The sequence below is a fragment of the Tachyglossus aculeatus genome, chromosome 2 (genome assembly GCF_015852505.1).
Source record: "Tachyglossus aculeatus isolate mTacAcu1 chromosome 2, mTacAcu1.pri, whole genome shotgun sequence".
Classification (NCBI taxonomy): domain Eukaryota; kingdom Metazoa; phylum Chordata; class Mammalia; order Monotremata; family Tachyglossidae; genus Tachyglossus; species Tachyglossus aculeatus.
Genome location: NC_052067.1, coordinates 138,968,303 through 138,987,957, shown reverse-complemented (window position 1 = coordinate 138,987,957; position 19,655 = coordinate 138,968,303). Strand labels below are relative to the sequence as shown.

The 19,655-nt window shown below is 48.0% G+C and overlaps 1 pseudogene; it reads left to right on the top strand.

The window, feature by feature from the left end:
• The first annotated feature begins 1,609 nt into the window (after positions 1 to 1,609).
• On the top strand, positions 1,610 to 18,244 carry LOC119943893 (annotated as a pseudogene).
• Positions 18,245 to 19,655: the final 1,411 nt, after the last annotated feature.

The window sequence follows — 19,655 nt, the reverse complement described above, 5'->3', positions numbered from 1 at the left end:
TCAGGTCCAAGTGCTTATCATAACCTGGTTTGAGTTCCATTTCAGCTTCCCTGTCAGTCTCCCTGCATCTAACTCCCCTGTCCCTAATCCCCACGGAGTCCACAATCCACAGTCCATGGTCCTGCCCAGATCAGCTTCCCGAGATCTTTCTCAGTGTACATCTTCCCTCAATCATTCCATCAGTTAATCATATTTATTGAGCCGTGTCTGTGTGCAGAGCACTGTATTAAGTACTTTTTTTAAAAAAAAATGGTATTTGTTAAGGACTTACTATTTACCAGCTATTGTACTAAGCACTTAGGAAGGTGCAATACAAAAGAGCTGGTAGACACAATCTCAGTGCTTAAGGAATTTATAATCTCCCTCCACATGGACCAGATTCCTGACTGCTGACTTTAAGATTTTCCACCAATCAATCGTATTTATTGAGCGCTTACTGTGTGCAGAGCACTGTACTAAGCACTTGGGAAGTACAAGTTGGCAACATATAGAGATGGTCCCTACCCAACAGTGGGCTCACAGTCTAGAAGGGGGAGACAGAGAACAAAACAAAACATATTAACAAAATAAAATAAATAGAATAGATATGTACAAGTAAAATAATGGTATTTATTGAGCATTGCACAAAGCACTGTAATAAGTGCTTAGGAGACTACAATGGAGTTAGTAGACACAATCCCTGACCTGAAGGAGCTGACAGTTTATCTCTGACAGTCGACAGTTTATCTCTAAGAGAAACAGCGTGGCTCAGTGGCAAGAGCCTGGGCTTATGAGTCAGAGGTCATGGGTTCTAATCCTGGCTCCACACTTGTCTGCTGTGTGACTTTGGGCAAGTCATTTAACTCCTCTGTGCCTCAGTTCCCTTATGTGTAAAATGGGGATTAAGACTGTGAACCCCACTTGGGACAACCTGATTACCTTGTATCTCCCCCAGTGCTTAGAACAGTGCTTTGCACATAGTAAGCACCTAACAAATGCCATCATTATTATTATTATCTCTATTAATTTTAGCTTTCTTCCCCAACTACTCTCCAGCTGATGTTCTTCATTCCTCCCAACAACCCATCACTGCATCCCTCCCACCTACAACCCCTTGTGGACATCATCCCCCCTGGCCTGGACACCGGCCCACTGACCACCAGCCTTCAGTCCTTCCCACCGTCAAACCCTCCTAACATCTTGCCTTTTCCAAATGATCAACCCAAAACCCACTTCTAGCTGTTGTGGATTTATACTGTGAGCCCCCCGTGGGACAACCTGATCACCTTGTAACCTCCCCAGTGCTTAGAACAGTGTTTTGCACATAGTAAGTGCTTAATAAATGCCATCATTATTATACTTCTCTTCAGATGCAGGTGTATGTGTGTGTGTGTATATTTTTTTTTTGTCAGTTGAACATTCTATTTTGATCTCACAGTTTGCAAGTATTTTTGTGTTTACCTCCCCTTAAAAAGCAAGTTTCTGAGGGCTAAAGGAATATGACTCGTGTTTCTGTTGTACTTCCCCAATCGCCTAGTCCAGTGCACTGCTCTCAATAAGAGCATTCCGACTGAGCCTGGGAGCCCACTAAGGGAAGAGCTGCATCTTAGGAATTGCTCAGCACGAAACCATGTCACTGATGGACTCTGGTGTTGAGGAGCTGGGGACAGGCAGGGAGGGAAAGGCTGTTGAGTTCCTCTCCTCCTCCTCCCCTCCACCCCATCACCTCCCTCCCTCCCTCTGCCCTACCCCCTTCTCCTCCCCACAGCACTTGTATAAATTTTTACATATTTATTACTCTATTTTTATTAATGATGTGTCTACAGCTATAATTCTATTTATTCTGATGACATTGACACCTGTCTACCTGTTTTGTTTTGTTGTCTGTCTCCCCCTTCTAGACTGTGAGCCCTTGTTGGGTAGGGACTGTCTCTATATGTTGCCGATTTGTACTTCCCAAGCGCTTAGTACATGCTCAGCACAGTAAGTGCTCAATAAATATGATTGAATGAGCGAATGAATGAGATGGCAAAATCAGTCAATTAATCAATCCAATCAATGGTATTTATTGAGTGCTTACTGTGTGCACAGAGTATACTAAGTGCTTAGGAGAGTCCAATCTAACAGTTATTAGACATATTCCCTGCTCACAAGGAGCTTTCGGTCCAGAGGGAGACAGGAAGCTGAGTGTCAGGCGCTGTCTCTTCTAGACCGTGAGCCCACTGTTGGGTAGGGACTGTCTCTATATGTTGCCAACTTGTACTTCCCAAGCGCTTAGTACAGTGCTCTGCACACAGTAAGTGCTCAATAAATACGATTGATTGATTGATTGATTGTCTCCTGGCCCGGTTGCAGCAAGTTGGAGACTGTGCCTAGAGGCGAGCTGCTTTGGGGTCTGGGGAGAGCATGATGGATGGGTTCCCACTGGCCCCAGAGCTTCAGCACTCATTCACTGCCCTGCCAACATCAGATCACATCCCCCCTAGTCCTTTCTCCTTCATACAGCCCCAGAGACACCCCCACCTCCCAGGGGGGGCAGATTCCCCGTGTGTCTGGGCTGCGGCTCTGGCTTAGGTCATGCACCAAATACATTCCCCACTTTGTGAAACCTCAATCATTCATTCAATCGTATTTATTGAGTGCTTGCTGGGTGCAAAACACTGTAGTGCTTTGCACGTAGTAAGCGCTTAATAAATGCCAATTATTATTATTATTATTACTACTAAGCACTGCCTTAGAGATTGTCTCTCTATCGCCACCTGGTGGACAATGACATTTGTAACGAGCACCACCTGGGAGTCAGAAGGACTTGGGTTCTAAATTCGCGTCTTCCGTTTGTCTGTTGTGTGACCTTGGGCAAATCACTATACTTCTCGGTGCCACCCTCATCTGTAAACTGAGGATTAAGACTCTGAGCCCCAAGTGGGACATGGACTGTGCCCAACCTAGACTGTGGGTTGTGGGTAGGGGTCGTCTCTCTTTAATAATATAATAATGGCATTTGTTAAGCGCCTACTATGTGCAGAGCACTGTTCTAAGCGCTGGGGGGGGGTTACAAGGTGATCAAGTTGTCCCACGTGGGGCTCGCAGTCTTAATCCCCATTTTACAGATGAGGTAACTGAGGCTCAGAGAAGTCTTGCCCAAGGTCACACAACAGACATGTGGTGGAGTAGGGATTCGAACCCAGGACCTCTGACTCCAAAGCCCGTACTCTTTCCACTGAGCCACGCTGCTCCTCCTCTTTGTTGCTATATTGTACTTTCCCAAGAACTTAGTATAGTGTTCTGCACGCAGGGAGCTCTCAATAAATAGGATTGAACGAACCTGATTAATTTGTATCTACCCTAGCCCTTAGTAGAAGTCCTGGCACATTGTAAGGGCTTAACACTGAAAGCCCATTATGGGCAGGGAACATATTTGCTAATTCTGTTGTATTGTACTCTCCCAAGCGCTTACCACTGATTGATTGACTGATTAACAAATACCGTTAAAAAAAATCTGGGGCTGCTTCTCTATCGCCACCTGGTGGACAAACACATTTGCATTAGAATCTGTTGCTGCTTCTCTATCGCCACCTGGTGGAGGAAAATATTTACACTAGAATCTGGGGCTGCTTCTCTATCGCTCCCCTGGTGAACAAGATCTTGAGTGAGAAACTGAGGCAGCCCAGTGTTCACCAGGCCGGGATTAAAAGCAGCAGCTGGGCCTTCTCGTACCTTCTCCACTGCAGCTGATGAAACATCTGATAATTGCAGCGTCACATCCCTGCACGTTCTCACCTTAACCTTCTCCACCGTGGCTGAGAGAACTGCCTTTCCTCTGCACCACTCAGGACCCCTGATTCTGACACGTTCCGTGCACGCTGGGCTGTGGGGATAAAAGCTGCTGCTATGCTTTCTCACCATCTCCACCACTGGACAGCCTCCCCTTCACTTGCATCTGTTGTACTCCCAGAGGACTTGGATATTCACCCCTCCCAGCCCATGCTCCTGTATATAGTCTAATACTTTGATTTTTCCTTCTATCTGTAATTTATTTTTTTTTGTCTCCCCCAGTAGACTGTAGTTGGGGAACTGGTAAACCAGCCTTGGCTTTCCATTCCACCATCGAGGAAACCCCATCCCGTCCTGTTTTTCACCACCCGGGAGGAAAAGGGAAAAGCTCCTATAGCATGAGGTCTCCATAATCCTTCAGGAAGAGTGGTGGTTGCAGTAGTGGTTGTTGTAGCTAAGGGTGCACCTTGGATTCTGAGCCTTGAGGAATTCCCCTCTCCTAGTCACAGCATCCCATTGCCTTTGTCTTTATTCTGGGTATATCGTATATTTGCCCTGGTATGTTTTGCTGTTTTATTGTTTCTTTGACCCCTGATGTTTGGTTTTGTTCTCTGTCTCCCCCTTCTAGACTGTGAGCCCACTGTTGGGTAGGGACTGTCTCTATATGTTGCCAACTTGTCCTTCCCAAGCGCTTAGTACAGTGCTCTGCACACAGTAAGCGCTCAATAAATACGATTGATTGATTGATTTTTCCAGTCCTCCCTTCCCTACCTGTAGTTAAAGACTGTGAGTCTCCCGAGGGACAGGATCTGTGTCTAGTTTCCACCCGTGTACTCTTTCCCAAAGCGTAGCACAGTGATCTGCACACAGTAAGCGCTCAATAAATGCCACTAATTGCTTAATACTACAACTAGTATTCCTACCAGTCTTTCGCCCCTTCTCCGTTGTCACCTCTTGGACAAAGGGCTTGTTGGAGAAGTTGGTATTGTCTCTGTCGCCACCCAGTGGACAAAGTCAGTATATGAGAAGCTCGGATTGTCCACTGGGTGGCGATAGAGAGGCAGAGACCTTGTGTGCGAAGGTGAGATTGCCTCTCTATCGCCATCTTGCGGATCAAAGCTTTGCGTGACAAGCTGGAAGAGCCTCTCGAGCCCCATACGGTAGACAAAGACCTTGTACGGGAAGATCATCATCAATCGTATTTATTGAGCGCTTACTATGTGCAGAGCACTGTACTAAGCGCTTGGGAAGTACAAATTGGCAACATATAGAGACAGTCCCTACCCAACAGTGGGCTCACAGTCTAAAAGGACCAGAAGCAGCATGGCTCAGTGGAAAGAGCCCGGGCTTGGGAACCTGCGGTCATGGGTTCTAATCCCGGCTCCAACACTTGTCAGCTGTGTGACTTTGGGCAAGTCACTTCACTTCTCTGGGCCTCAGTTACCTCATCTGTAAAATGGGGATTAAGATTGTGAGCCCCATGTGGGACAACCTGATCAATCAATCAATCAATCAATCAATCGTATTTATTGAGCGCTTACTATGTACAGAGCACTGTACTAAGCGCTTGGGAAGTACAAATTGGCAACATATAGAGACAGTCCCTACCCAACAGTGGGATCACCTTGTATCCCCACAGTGCTTCACACATAGTAAGCGCTTAACAAATGCCGTTATTATTATTATTATTGCCACCTGATAGACAAAGATCTTGTATGAGAAATTGAGCACCAGGGAGGTTGGATCTCTGGCTGAAGCAATGATCATCATTGGCACCTTCACAACCGCCAAAATCCACTCCTTTCTCTCCATCCAAATTGCCACCATGTTAATCCAAGCATTCATCCTATCGCACCTTGGTCCCTGTATTAGCCTCTTTGCTGACCTCCCTTCCTCCTGGGTTTCCTCTCTCCAGTCCCTGCTTCACTCTGCTGCCTGGGTTATTTTTTTACCAAAACGTTCAATACATGTTTCCCAACTACTTCAAGAACTTTGAGTGGTTGCCCATCCATCTGGATTGATTTGTAATTAAACCTATTTATTGAACTTATGTGCAGAGCACTGTACTGAGTGCTTGTGAAGCAGCGTGGCTCAGTGGAAAAGAGCACGGGCTTTGGAGTCAGAGGTCATGGGTTCAAATCCTGGCTCTGCCAATTGTCAGCTGTGTGACTTTGGGCAAGTCACTTAACTTCTCTGTGCCTCAGTTCCTTCATTTGTTAAATGAGGATTAAGACTGTGAGCCCCCCGTGGGACAACTTGATCACCTTGTAACCTCCCCAGTGCTTAGAACAGTGCTTTGCACATAGTAAGCACTTTGAGCCCACTGTTGGGTAGGGACTGTCTCTATATGTTGCCAACTTGTACTTCCCAAGCGCTTAGTACAGTGCTCTGCACTCAGTAAGCGCTCAATAAATACGATTGAATGAATGAATGAATAAATGCCATTATTATTATTATTATTGTGAGAGTACAGTACAACAGAATTGGTAGGCACATTTATTGCTCAGACCGAGCTCACAATTTAGAGAGAGAGACAGACATTCATGTAAATAAATTACAGATATGTATATAAGTGTTCTGGGGCTGTGGGAGGGGTGAATAAAGGGAGGAAATCAGGGTGACCTAGAAGGGAGTGGGAAAAGGGAAAATGAGGGCATATTTAGGGAAGGCCTCTTGGAGGAGATATGCTTTCAATAAGGCTTTGTAGGTGGGAAAAGTAATTTTCTGTTGGATATGAGGAAGGAGGGCATTCCAGGTCAGAGGCAGGACATGGGAGAGGGGTTGGCGGTGAGATAGATGAGATTGAGGTGTAGTGAGTAAGTTGGCATTAGAAGCGTGAAATGTGCAGGTTGGGTTTTGTAGGAGAGCAGAGAGGAGAGGTTGCAAGGTATTTACTGAGCACTTACTAAGTGCAGAACACTGTACTAAGCATGTGGGAGAGTACAATACAACAGATTATGTTCTGAGTCCCTTCCTGACCACCCAGTCTAACCCCACCCAATCCTCTTCTTGCTCCCTAAGAGGAGACAGACAAATTGCACTTCCCCTTTAAGACCCCTACAAAAGGCTCCTGTTTGGAAAATTAGACCAGTTTGCTGGACCTGGGGTCAGCATTCCCAGCCAGAGGTTCATGGGGGCTGGAACAGAGGGTGCCTTACCAGTGGGTTTATGGGGTCTGTGTGAGGCCTTTCTAGGTAACTCTTCTCCTTCCACTACCATCTCCTAGTCCTTCCCAATGGGCTGAGGTCACCGAGAGCAGGGCATAGCTTCTTCTCTCCATCCTGAGAACTCAGCGCAATGTCAGTACTCAGTGGGGGCTGGCCCCAGTGGGGGAGGAGCTGCCCTGGCAGTTGCTGCTGCAGAGCTCTAACTGTTGCCCATGACACTCCGATGCTCAAAGGGGAGGGCCAAGGAGGCTCTCTCATACCTTCTCCGCTCTCTCCTCCACTACTCTTCAGCTCGCACACTCCGTTCCTTCCCAGATAACCTCCTGTCTGTCCCTTGCTCTTCCCATCTCCCAACCCACCTCCCTCATTAGTCTCCACCTTCCCAGGTCCATCCTATCATCACCCTTAGCATTTGAACACACTCTTGACTTCAGTTAACTTGCTCGTTTTCATTTGTTCTTTGCGACTCTTCCTCTCAACAGCTGGGATATGTCTGTGCCTGATCTGCCTGTCACTTCTCCCCTCTCCAAATGACACCAATTAACTTGCTCGTTTTCATTTTTCTTTGAGACTCTTCCTCTCAACAGCTGGGATACGTCTGTGCCTGGTCTTTCTGTCGCTTCTCCCCTTCCCAAATGACACTGAAGCTTCTTGTGGGCAGGGAATAAAGCTGCCTCAGGCGGCTTCCTATTTCATTCTTCTTCTTTCTCTTCCTCCTCCAGATACTCATAAATAACTCGGGTCTCTGTCCTCCCCTTTAAGCTGCAAGTGTCTTTCCCAGGTGCTTAACACAGCGCTGCACTGAGTGATAGCATTGATGACAAACAGTACTGTCCCAGGTGCTCGCACAATGCTTAGCACCCAGTAAAAATTGCTGATTGTTTGACTGATTGAAGCTTGGTCCTCTCCTCATGTGTTTCAGGAACACCAAGCTTATGTTCTGGAGTCGGTTCTGTAAATTTCTGGATGATCAATCAATCAATAATATTGATTAAGCATTTACTGTGTGCAGAGCACTGTACTACTTGGAAGAGGTAGGGAGGTTGGCAAGCAGGCAAATGCAGTAGTCAAGATGGGGTAGGGTATGTGTTTGGATCAGTGTAGTAGCAGTTTGGATGGAGAGGGTAGGGTGGATTTTAATAATAAATAATTATAATTTTGGTATTTGTTAAGTGCTTAGTATGTGCGAAGCACTGTTCTAAGCACTGGGGAGGATACAAGGTGATCAGGTTGTTCTACATTGGGCTCACAGTCCATTTTAAAGATGAGGTAACTGAGGCACAGAGAAGTGAAGTGACTTGCCCAAAGTCACACAGCTGACAAACGGCAGAGCTGGATTTGAACCCATGACCTCTGACTCCCAAGCCTGTACATTTTCCACTGAGCCACGCTGCTTCTCTTTTAGTGATGTTATTAAGGTAGAACCAGCAGGATTTGGTGACCGAGTGAATCTGTGGGTTGAATTAGAGAGAGGCATTGAGAATAAATGCCAAGGTTATGGGGCTTGTGAGACAGTGAAGTTGGGGGTTTTATCTCAGTGATGGGAAGGATTTGGGTGGGAAGGTGAAGAGTTATGTTTTGGACATGTCAAGTTAGAGGAATCGGCAGAACACCCAAGTAGAGGTGTCCTGTAGGCAGGATAAAATGTGAGGCTGCAGAGAAGGAGCGAGGTCAGAGCTGGAGATTTGGGAATTATTTGCATAGAGATAGTAGTTGAAGCCATGGGAGTAAATGAGTTCTCCACATGAGTGGGTGTAGATAGAGAATAAAAGGGGACTCAGACTGGTCCTGAGGCGATCCTGAGGCGCTGGCCGCTTGGCCGGCAGGCGGTTGGTGGCGGGGGCCGCGCTCGCCCTCTCACCCGTTCGGTCGCCCATGGTCCTCCGTCCCTCCCCCCTCCCTGTCCGCCCCCACACCGGCCTCTCCGGGAGCCAGGGAGGAGGGAGGGCCTACTGGAAGCCGGCCGAGGATAGCGGGGCCCCTGGGAGGGCTGGAGGACGCCTGTGTCTCCCTGGGGCTCATGGTTGCCACTGTGGTCCTGGTGAGCCTGCTGCAGGTGGGCACCCTGCAGGGCCTCTCAGGCTCGGACGCCCGCTGCCACCACCACCCCCGGACCCACCTGCCCCTCAGGACCTTCCTCCTGGAGCTGCTGGCCACCTTCCAGCTGTGCGCCTGCACCCACCAGCTCACCGTCCAGGCCCAACCTGTCGCCCCACTTTGGCCTGACGCTCACCTACTTCTTCACGCTGGTCCACGGGCTGACCCTGGCTGGCTCCTTCTGCAACCCATATGCCGGGCTGGAGAAGATAGCCATGGAGCGGCTGGCCTCGGCGAGGGGCGTCCTGAAGATCCTGGCCCAGGTGGCCGGGGCCCCGCTGGCCCGGGCCTACGTGCTCTCCATCTGGAGCTTCGGCCTCATCGAGCAGCACCGCGTCAACCGGGACCGGCCCTGCCGGAACCCCCTGCACGCCGACATGCCCAAGGCCTGCCTGGTGGAGGCCATCTGCTCCTTCATCTACCACAGTGCCGTCATCCAGTTCAAGGACGTCCAGCCCAAGCTGCGCATCCACCTGTTGGCCGCCCTCGTCACCTTCCTGGTCTTTGCAGGTTGCTTGAGGCCGCCACCGCTGCCGCCTGCCCAGAGGCCCGGGCCACCGAGGCCGGACAGACAGACCACCCCAACTGGCCCTTGATGGTGCCGGGGGTCGGAGGTCTTGCAAAACTCACAAATCGCCGCATCATCTGAGGGGCTGGTCCGCAGCCCTGACCCTCACGGTGATGGGACAACCCGCCTCATTAACTCACCTTCCCGGCGCTCCCCGTTTTACCGAAGGTTGGGTTCTGGTGGTCTTCGACCCCCTCCATCCTAGCCAAAGATCCATTTCTCATCTGCCCGCCCCCGCCCCCCCCCCAAAATTCTGAATTTGACCTTCCGCAAGTTCTTCTAGACTGTGAGCCCACTGTTGAGTAGGGACCGTCTCTATGTGTTGCCAACTTGTACTTCCCAAGCACTTAGTACAGTGCTCTGCACACGGTAAGCGCTCAATAAATACGATTGATTGATTGATTGATTGAGCCTTAAGAGACTTCCACAGTTAGCGGGTGGGAGGCAGTGGAGAAGCCTATGAAAGAGACTGAGAAAGAGATGAGAAAGGAGAACTAAGAGAGGACAGTAACAATAATAATAACAACAATAACAACAAAAATGATCATGATAATAAATTGTGTTATTTGTTAAACGCATACTGTGTGCCAAGCAGTGTTGAAACACTGGGGTAAATACAAGACAATCAGAGCTTACAGTCTAGAGGGGAAGATAGACATTTATGTAAATTGAAAAATTACAGATAATAATAATAATGATGATGGTATTTGTTAAGCACTTACTATGTGCCAAGCACTGTTCTAAGCACTGGATATGTGCATAAGTGCTGTGTGTCTGAGGGTGGGGTGGTGTGAGCCCGTTGTTGGGGAGGGACCGTCTCTATATGTCACCAACTTGTACTTCCCAAGTGCTTAGTACAGTGCTCTGCACACAGTAAGTGCTCAATAAATATGATTGAATGAATGAATGAATGAACACAGAAGGGAAGGTTGCTTATCTGAATAAATCTATTAGTAGTATTTATTGAGTACATCCTGAGGGCAGAGCACTGTACCAAGATATTGAGAGAGTACAATAAAATTGGTAGACATGATCCTTGCTTTCGAGGGGCTTGCCAACTTGTTGGGGAAGTCTACATAAAAATTGATTTCAGATAGGAGGAAGCTATACAGTATAAACTCAGGTACATAAAAAATGCTTTGGGACTGAATATTTACCTTGGTGTTGAAATGACACTGAAATGTCTAGTGGGAAAGAGGGATTCATCAGGAAATGCCCCCTAGACAAGATGTAATTTGAGTAGGGTTGGAAGATGGGCAGAGCAGTGGTCTGCAGGTTATATGGAGGGCAGGGGGTCAGTGATGGGAGAGATAATAATAATAATAATAATAATAATAATAATGATGATGGCATTTGTTAAGCGCTTACTATGTGCAAAGCACTGTACTAAGCATTGGGGAGGTTGCAAGGTGATCAGGTTGTTCCATAGGGGGGGCTCACAGTCTTAATCCCCATTTTACAGATGCGGTAACTGAGGCCCAGAGAAGTGAAGTGACTTGCCCAAAGTCACACAGCCGATAAGTGGCAGAGCCGGAATTAGAACCCATGACCTCTGACTCCCAAGCCCGTGCTCTTTCCACTGAGCCACGCTGCTCAGAGATGAGAGCAGGAATGAGAGTGAGACCGAGTGAGAAGGTTGAGTGGAGAGGAATAGAGCCAATGAACTGGGATAAATTGGAAGAACAAAGGTAAAGTAAGAGGGAAACATGACTCTCTGGGGAAATGAGAGAGGTGTGGACTGCAGAGGGTGGAGGTTGGGAGAACAGCAAGGCTGCTATTGCTGTGACTGAGCTAGGATATGGCAGGCATTGGGATGGGAGGGGGAAAGGGTGGTTAGGGGAAATATTGTGGCGGGAAGTCCTGCAGGATTTAATGAGACAGAATGTGGGAGTTGAGAAACCATGATACTGTGCCTGAGCTGAGAGGCCCTGGGCTGTCCCCTGCTAGGGGTCGGGGGCTCCAGCCTGGAGCTGGGGAGCAGGGTGAGGAGTCCGGTGAACAGCAGCATCAGGGTCTAATGACCGTGGCCCACCATGCTGGGTGCTGCTTGGAGGGATGAGGGAAAAGTTTACACCTGGGGGCCACAGGGGCCCTCCCACCCCCTCCCCCACACTGATGTTGTCTCCAAAACTGAAAAAAGGGAACTTGGGAGGGAGGGATTCTTCCCTGCAGGGATCAGTCCCTCCCTGCACTGCACCCCACCACACCATGCTCCGGGGCAGAGCGAGGTTCCCAAAAGCCCAGGCAGAATCCTGAAGCCTTACAGACCTAGAGATGAATAGGGTCAGGGCAGTCTCTCTGACCATGATCACTGGGCTCCTCCCTTCACCAACTGCCCAGAACAGGTGGAGGGGAGGGGCAGAGCAGAGAGGTGACCATCTGTCTCAGCCAGCAGGGTAACCAGGACCCAGGGCTGCAGCCAGAGGTGCGGATGGGAGACAGGATGGCCCCTCACCTGAACTGAAAACAGGGATTTTTTGAACTGAAACACAAAGAGAATAGAAGGTCAGTCCCCTCCTGCCTGCTCTGGGGAACTTCCCTGCCTTGGCATTCCCCTCCCCTCCACCCCCGACCAAAACACTATAGGAACACCCCATCTGGCATTCATTCATTCATTCAATTGTATTTATTGAGCACTTACTGTGTGCAGTGCACTGTACTAAGCACTTGGGAAGTACAAGTTGGCAACATATAGAGACGGTACCTACCCAACAACGGGCTCACAGTCTAGAAGGGGGAGAGAGACAACAAAACAAAACATGCAGGTCAAACGTGTTTCTGACGGACACAACCCTGGTCTCCCTCCATTCCAGATTCCTCAAAGTGAACAGGCCTGGGAGTCAGGGACCTTGTGAGGGAAGAGCAGGGATGGGATGGGATGGGATGGGAGTCGATATGGCCCCTCACCTGAACTGCAAATGGCATTTTTCTCATCTGAAACAGAAAGAAAATAGATGGTCAGTCCTCCCTCACCCCCCAACCCTCGGCCGGCTCTGGCTCCTCCTCCCCTCTCACAGCCCTCCGGAGTCATCATCATCATCATCAATCGTATTTATTGAGCGCTTACTGTGTGCAGAGCACTGTACTAAGTGCTTGGGAAGTACAAATTGGCAACATATAGAGACAGTCCCTACCCAACAGTGGGCTCACAGTCTAAAAGGGGGAGACAGAGAACAAAACCAAACATACTAACAAAATAAAATAAATAGAATAGATATGTACAAGTAAAATAAATAAATAAATAGAGTAATAAATATGTACAAACATATATACATATATACAGGTGCTGTGGGGAAGGGAAGGAGGTAAGAAGCGGGGGATGGAGAGGGGGACGAGGGAGAGAGGAAGGAAGGGGCTCAGTCTGGGAAGGCCTCCTGGAGGAGGTGAGCTCTCAGCAGGGCCTTGAAGGGAGGAAGAGAGCTAGCTTGGCGGATGGGCAGAGGGAGGGCATTCCAGGACCGGGGGAGGACGTGGGCCGGGGGTCGATGGCGGGACAGGCGAGAACGAGGTACGATGAGGAGATTAGCGGCGGAGGAGCGGAGGGTGCGGGCTGGGCTGTAGAAGGAGAGAAGGGCGGTGAGGTAGGAGGGGGCGAGGTGATGGAGAGCCTTGAAGCCCAGGGTGAGGAGTTTCTGCCTGATGCGCAGATTGATTGGTAGCCACTGGAGATTTTTGAGGAGGGGAGTAATATGCCCAGAGCGTTTCTGGACAAAGATAACCACTCCAACAGCATCCCATCAGCCCCTACAAATCTCGGCCAGCCACAAAGGTTGGGGGTGTAAATTCCTGATGGACACAGCCCTGGTCTCCATCTAGTTCAGGACCCTAAATCCCCTTCCCCCAGCACAAGCCCATAGTGCAATACCCTGTAATAACAATAAGAACATTAAATATTATTCTTATGGTAGAATGTGATAAACTCTTTACTATGTGCCAAGCAATGTACTAAGCACTACTCTTCAAGAACCTCCAATGGGTTTTCCATCCACCTCCTCATCAAACGGAAACTCCTTGCCATCTGCTTTAAAGCACTCAATCACCTTGCCCCTTCCTTTCTTACCTTCTTGATTTGCTACTACATCCCAGCCCACACACTGTACTCCTCTAATGCCAACCTACTCACTGTACCTCCATCTCATCTATCTTGCTGCTGACCTCTCACCCATGACCCACCTCTGATCTGGAACAACACCCACCTCCCGTCTCCCCGCTGCCCCTTCATATCCAACCAACGATCACACTCCCCACCTTCAAAACCTTATTAAGAGCACATCTCCAAGATGCCTTTCTTGACAAATTCTTAATTTCCTCTTCTCCCACTCCTTTCTGTGTCTCCTTTGCACTTGGTTGTGCACTCTTTATTCACCCCTTCTTCATCCCCACCACACTAATGTACAAATCTACTATGTAGGTATTTATCTTAAAATCTGTCTCCCTCTCTAGGCTGGAAGCTTTTTTTAATGAAATTTGTTCATTCATTCATTCATTCAATTGTATTTATTGAGCGCTTACTGTGTGCAGAGCACTGTACTGAATGCGTATGTTTACTTAATACTATACATGCCTGGCACCATACTTAAGTACTGGGAGTAGATACAAGCTCATTAGGTTGGACATAGTCCATGTCCCACATGGAGCTCAGAGTCTTAATCCCGATTTGACAGATGAGGTAACTGAGGCACAGAGAAGTGAAGTGACTTGCCCAAAGTCACACAGCAGGTAAGTGACAGAGTCAGGACTAGAACCCAAGTTCTTCTGACTCCAGGCCCTTGCTCTATCCACTAGGCCATGCTGCTTCTCAAAGCAGCATTGTCGGCAAGGAACTTGTCTACCAACTCTGTTATACTGTACTCTTTCAAGCTCTTAGTACAGTGTACTGCAAATATTAAGCACTCAATAAATAAGTTTGATTGGGACAGATAAAAGATAATCTGGTTGGACAAAGTCAGGGACTTCCAGAGGCTCACAGTCTAAGTATGAGGAGGAAAAGACATTGAATCTCCAGTTTACAGATGAGAAAACTGAAGCACAGAAAAGATAAGTGTTTAGCCCAGGGTCATATAATGGTAGAGCGGGCATTAGAACCCAAGTCCTCTGATTCTCAGCCAGTGTTATTTATTAAGTGATTACTGTGGGCCAAGCACTATACTGTTTCAGACAACACAATACAACAGAGTTGGTAGCCTCATTCCCTGTCCACAGCGAACTTGCAGTCTAAGGGGGGGAAACAGACATTAATATAAATAAATTATGCCTATGGACATAAGTGCTGTGCAGCTGAGAGCAGTGGGGAATACCAAGGGTGCCAGATCTCATCTGTCCACTAGGTTACAATGCTTCACACTGCTCTTTTGGGTGGGAGGAGACAAATTTTCAAAAAGTCCCTGCTTTCAGGAATTCACAATGGAATGGGGGAACCTTTTTGTATTCAAATAACTAACTGGAACAGGAGGCAAAGCACAGATCCTAGTAATAACAACAAACATAAGCAAGCATCAATTCATTCAATCCTATTTATTGAGCAATTACTGTATGTAGAGCACTGTACTAAGCACTTGGGAGAGTACAATACAACAATAAATGGACACAGTCCCTGCCCACAATGATAGTACAACCTAGAAGGGGAGACAGGCATTAATATAAATGAATAAATTACAGACATGTACAAAAGCGTTGTGGGGCTGGGTGAGGGGTGAATGAAAGGAGCAAGTCAGGGCGATGAAGAAGGGAGAGAGAGGAGGAAAGGAGGGCTTAGTCAGGGAAGGCCTCTTGGAGGAGATGTGCCTTCGATAAGGCTTTGAATGGTGAGGAGAGTAATTGTCTGGCAGATTTGAGAGGGGAGGGCATTCCAGGCCAGAGGCAGGACGTGGGTGACAGGTCAGCGGTGAGATAGACAAGCCTGAGGTACAGTGAGAAGGTTAGCATTAGAAAAGTAAAGTGTTCTGGCTGAGATGTAGTAGGAGAGTAATAAGGTGAGGTAGGAGGGGGATTGTGATTGAGTGCTTTAAATTTGATGGTGAGGAATCTTTGTTTGATATGGAGGTGGATGGGCAACTACCAGATGTCCTTGAGGAGCAGTGAAACACGGACTGAACGTTTTTGTAGAAAAATGACCTGGGCAGCAGAATGAAGTATTGACTGGAGTGGGGAGAGACAGAAGGCAGGAAGGTCAGCAAGGAGGCTGAAACAGTAATCAAGGTGGGATAGGATAAGTGAATGGATTAACAGGACAGATTTTTGGCAATGTCGTGAAGGTGGGACCGATAGGATTTAGTGATGGATTGAATATGTGAGTCGAATGAGAAAGAGGCAAGGATAATGCCAAGATTACGGGCTTATGAGACAGGAAGGCTGGTGGTGCTGTCTACAGTGATGGGAAAGTCCTGGAGAGGATAGGATTTAAGAGGGAAGATAAGTTCTATTTTCAACAAATTTGAGGTGATGGGAGGATATCCAAGTAGAGATGTCTTGAAGGCAGAAGGAAATGTGAGAATGCAGAGAAGGAGAGAGATCAGGGCTGGTGATGTAGATAGAAGTATCATCCTCAAAAATCCTCAAAATCCTCAAAAATCTCCAGTGGCTACCAATCAATCTGCGCATCAGGCAGAAACTCCTCACCCTCGGCTTCAAGGCTCTCCATCACCTCACCCCCTCCTACCTCACCTCCCTTCTCTCCTTCTACAGCCCACCCCACACCCTCCGCTCTTCTGCCGCTAATCTCCTCACCGTTAGGCCTCTTTCTCGCCTGTTCTGTCATCGACCCCCGGCCCACGTCATCCCCCGAGCCTGGAATGCCCTCCCTCTGCCCATCCACCAAGCTAGCTCTCTTCCTCCCTTCAAGGTCCTACTGAGAGCTCACCTCCTCCAGGAGGCCTTCCCAGACTGAGCCCCTTCCTTCCTCTCCCCCTCGCCCCCCTCTCCATCCCCCCATATTACCTCCTTCCCTTCCCCACTGCACCTGTATATATGTATATATGTTTGTACATATTTATTATTCTATTTATTTATTTATTTATTTTACTTGTACATATCTATTCTATTTATTTTATTTTGTTAGTATGTTTGGTTTGGTTCTCTGTCTCCCCCTTTTAGACTGTGAGCCCACTGTTGGGTAGGGACTGTCTCTACATGTTGCCGACTTGTACTTCCCAAGCACTTAGTACAGTGCTCTGCACACAGTAAGTGCTCAATAAATACGATTGATTGATTGATTGATTGATCTGCATATAGATTGAAGTTGAAGCCATGTGAGCAAATGAGTTAACCAAGGGCATGGATGGAGATGGAGAAGAGAAAGGGACCTGTTGTCCACTAGCGGACTTGACATGACTGACTCCATTTTGTGTATGCTGACAATAACCCTCCATTTTGTGCAGGCCAAGAGAACAACTCCTTTTTTTTGTATTTTATGCAAGGCTCAGCAACAGATGTCTTCAAGGCCAGTAACAAGTTATAAGTATCTATGCAAGGCCATAGGGCAGATAACAACAACCTGCACAAGGCAGTGAGAACAGAGAATAATGAGAATTTGTAACATCCTGTCAGTCCTAATTGGATTCCTGAAATTTCCAGGTGCTCCACTCCAATGTTGCTGTAACTCAATAAAAGAAACAGTGAGAATGGGATCAGGGCTGCTTGTCACTCGTACCTCTCCCGGGAGGTGAACGGGCAGGTAGCCACTTTCCTTCTTTACTGCTCTATCTGAACTCATGTCTCGGAGTCATTTTTCCTATCTGCGTCACCACCCTGGGTACAAGAACCCTGCGGCCGATTTACATCGAGTTAACCTATTTTGCACCCTACTTGTCAATAACAGACCCAGAACTGAACCTTGAGGGACACCAATAGTTAGAGGGTGAGAATGAGAGGCCAGAGAGATAGGAGAAGAAGAGAGGAGAGGACAGTGTCTGTGAAGACGAGGTTGGGTAACGTTTCCAGGAGAAGGGAGTGGTTTCCAGGAGAAGGCAGCTGAGAGGTTGAGGAGGATTAGGGGGGAGTAGAGGCTGTTGCATTTGGCAAGAAGATCATTGGTGACCTGCAAATTATCTTGCATTGTACTCTCCTAAGTGCTTAGAACAGTGCTTTGCACATATTAAGTACTCAGTAAGTATCACTGATTGATAAAAAGGGAAAAAAAGAGAAAACATCTTTAGTGACTGCTGAGGTATTTGCAGCAGGATCTGGACTCAGAGGGCAGCGATCAGGCCCACATGAGGCAGCCCCATTTCCTAGGTGGTGAGCTGCAAGAAGACCCGGCAAGACAATGAGAGTGTTTGTTTTTTGGGTTTTTTTTCTGGACGTGGGGATGTTGAGGGGAAGAAAGGAAGGGTCCCTGGCTTCAGAGGCTTGCTCCTCATGGCCCCTCCCCACATACAGGGTGGGGGCTAGGAGAACACTCTCACGTTATATGTCTCATGTTATATGCCCCCTTCCTCTCTCCTGCTGGGCACAGACCCAGCTCCTCTTTGAAGCCCCGACCCCCTGGAGAACCCTAGAATCAGAGTCCGGACAGGGTCCTGCCCATGTCCGGGAGAAAGACACCCACTTCCCCAGGGCAGAAAGCCCCTCCACCCCCACAGCCAATCTGCTTCCACTGTGCCCTGCCTGGCTGGTACTGCAGCTTCTGGGCTGGTGGCTGGGGACCTTTGAACTGCAGTGAGGAGGTGAGGGGCCTCCTTTCAGTTTTATGAGGGGAGTTGGGGAAGGAGGGAGCAGCATTTTCACTTTTTAGGGGAAGAAGAGAATGGTCAGAGTGAGCGTGCATTCATTCATTCATTCAGTCATATTAATTGAGTGCTTACTGCATGCAGAACACTGTACTAAGCACTTGGGAAAGTACAGTACAGCAATAAAGAGACACATTCCCTGCCCATAACGAGCTTACGGTGGAAAATGGAGGCGCTTTGGCTCGACCTGGTCAGAGGCCTCTGCGGCCCAGGCCAGGGAACCCTGCAAAAAGAATCTCATCCGTACCCTCCAAACCTCAGTTTCCCAACCTATAAAATGGGAATATTCTACCCCTAAATTATTTCAGTCTTATTTATTTTGCGCTTCCTGTGTGCAGGGCACTGGACTAAGCACTTGGGAAGTAGAAGCAGCTTGGCTCAGTGGAAAGAGCACAGGCTTGGGAGTCAGAGGTCATGGGTTCTAAACCCGGCTCCACCAATTGTCAGCTGTGTGACTTTGGGCAAGTCACTTCGCTTCTCTGGGCCTCACTTACCTCATCTGCAAAATGGGGATTAAGACTTTGAGCCCCACGTGACACAACCTGACCCTCTTGTATCCTCCCAGCGCTTAGAACAGTGCTTTTCACATAGTAAGTGCTTAACAAATGCCATTATTATTATTATTATTATTATTATTATTATTATTATTACAGGGGGGAGACAGACAGCAATATAAATAAATATATTATAGGTATTTACTTAAGTGCTGTGGGGCTGGGAAGGGATAAGAAAAAAAGGAACAAGTCAGGGTGACCAAAAGGGGCTGGGAGAAGAGGAAAGGGGGCTATTCTGGGATGGCCTCTTGGAGGAGATGTGCTTTCAATAAAGCTTTGAAATTGCGGAGAGAGTAATCGTCTGTCAGATTTGAGGAGGGAGGGCATTCAAGGCCAGAGGTAGGACGTGAGCGAGGGTCGGCTGCAAGACAGGTGAGACTGAAGGCACAGTGAGAAGGTTAGCACTAGAAGAGTAAAGTGTGCAGGTTGTGGAGTGTTTTAAAGCCAATGGTGAGGAGTTTTTATTTGACCTTAAAGTGTTTGGGCAACCACTAGAGTATTCTGAGGAGCAGCATGACATGTCCTGAATGTTTTTGTAGAAAAATGATCAGGCTAGCTCTCTTCCTCCCTTCAAAGCCCTACTGAGAGCTCACCTCCTCCAAGAGGCCTTCTCAGACTGAGCCCCCTTTGCCCTCTCCTCCTCCCCATCCCCCCTCCCTACCTCCTTCCCCTTCCCACAGCACTTGTATATATATTTGTACAGATTTATTACTCTATTTATTTTACTTGTGCATATTTACTATTCTATTTATTTTGTTAATGATGTGCATATAGCTTTAATTCTATTTGT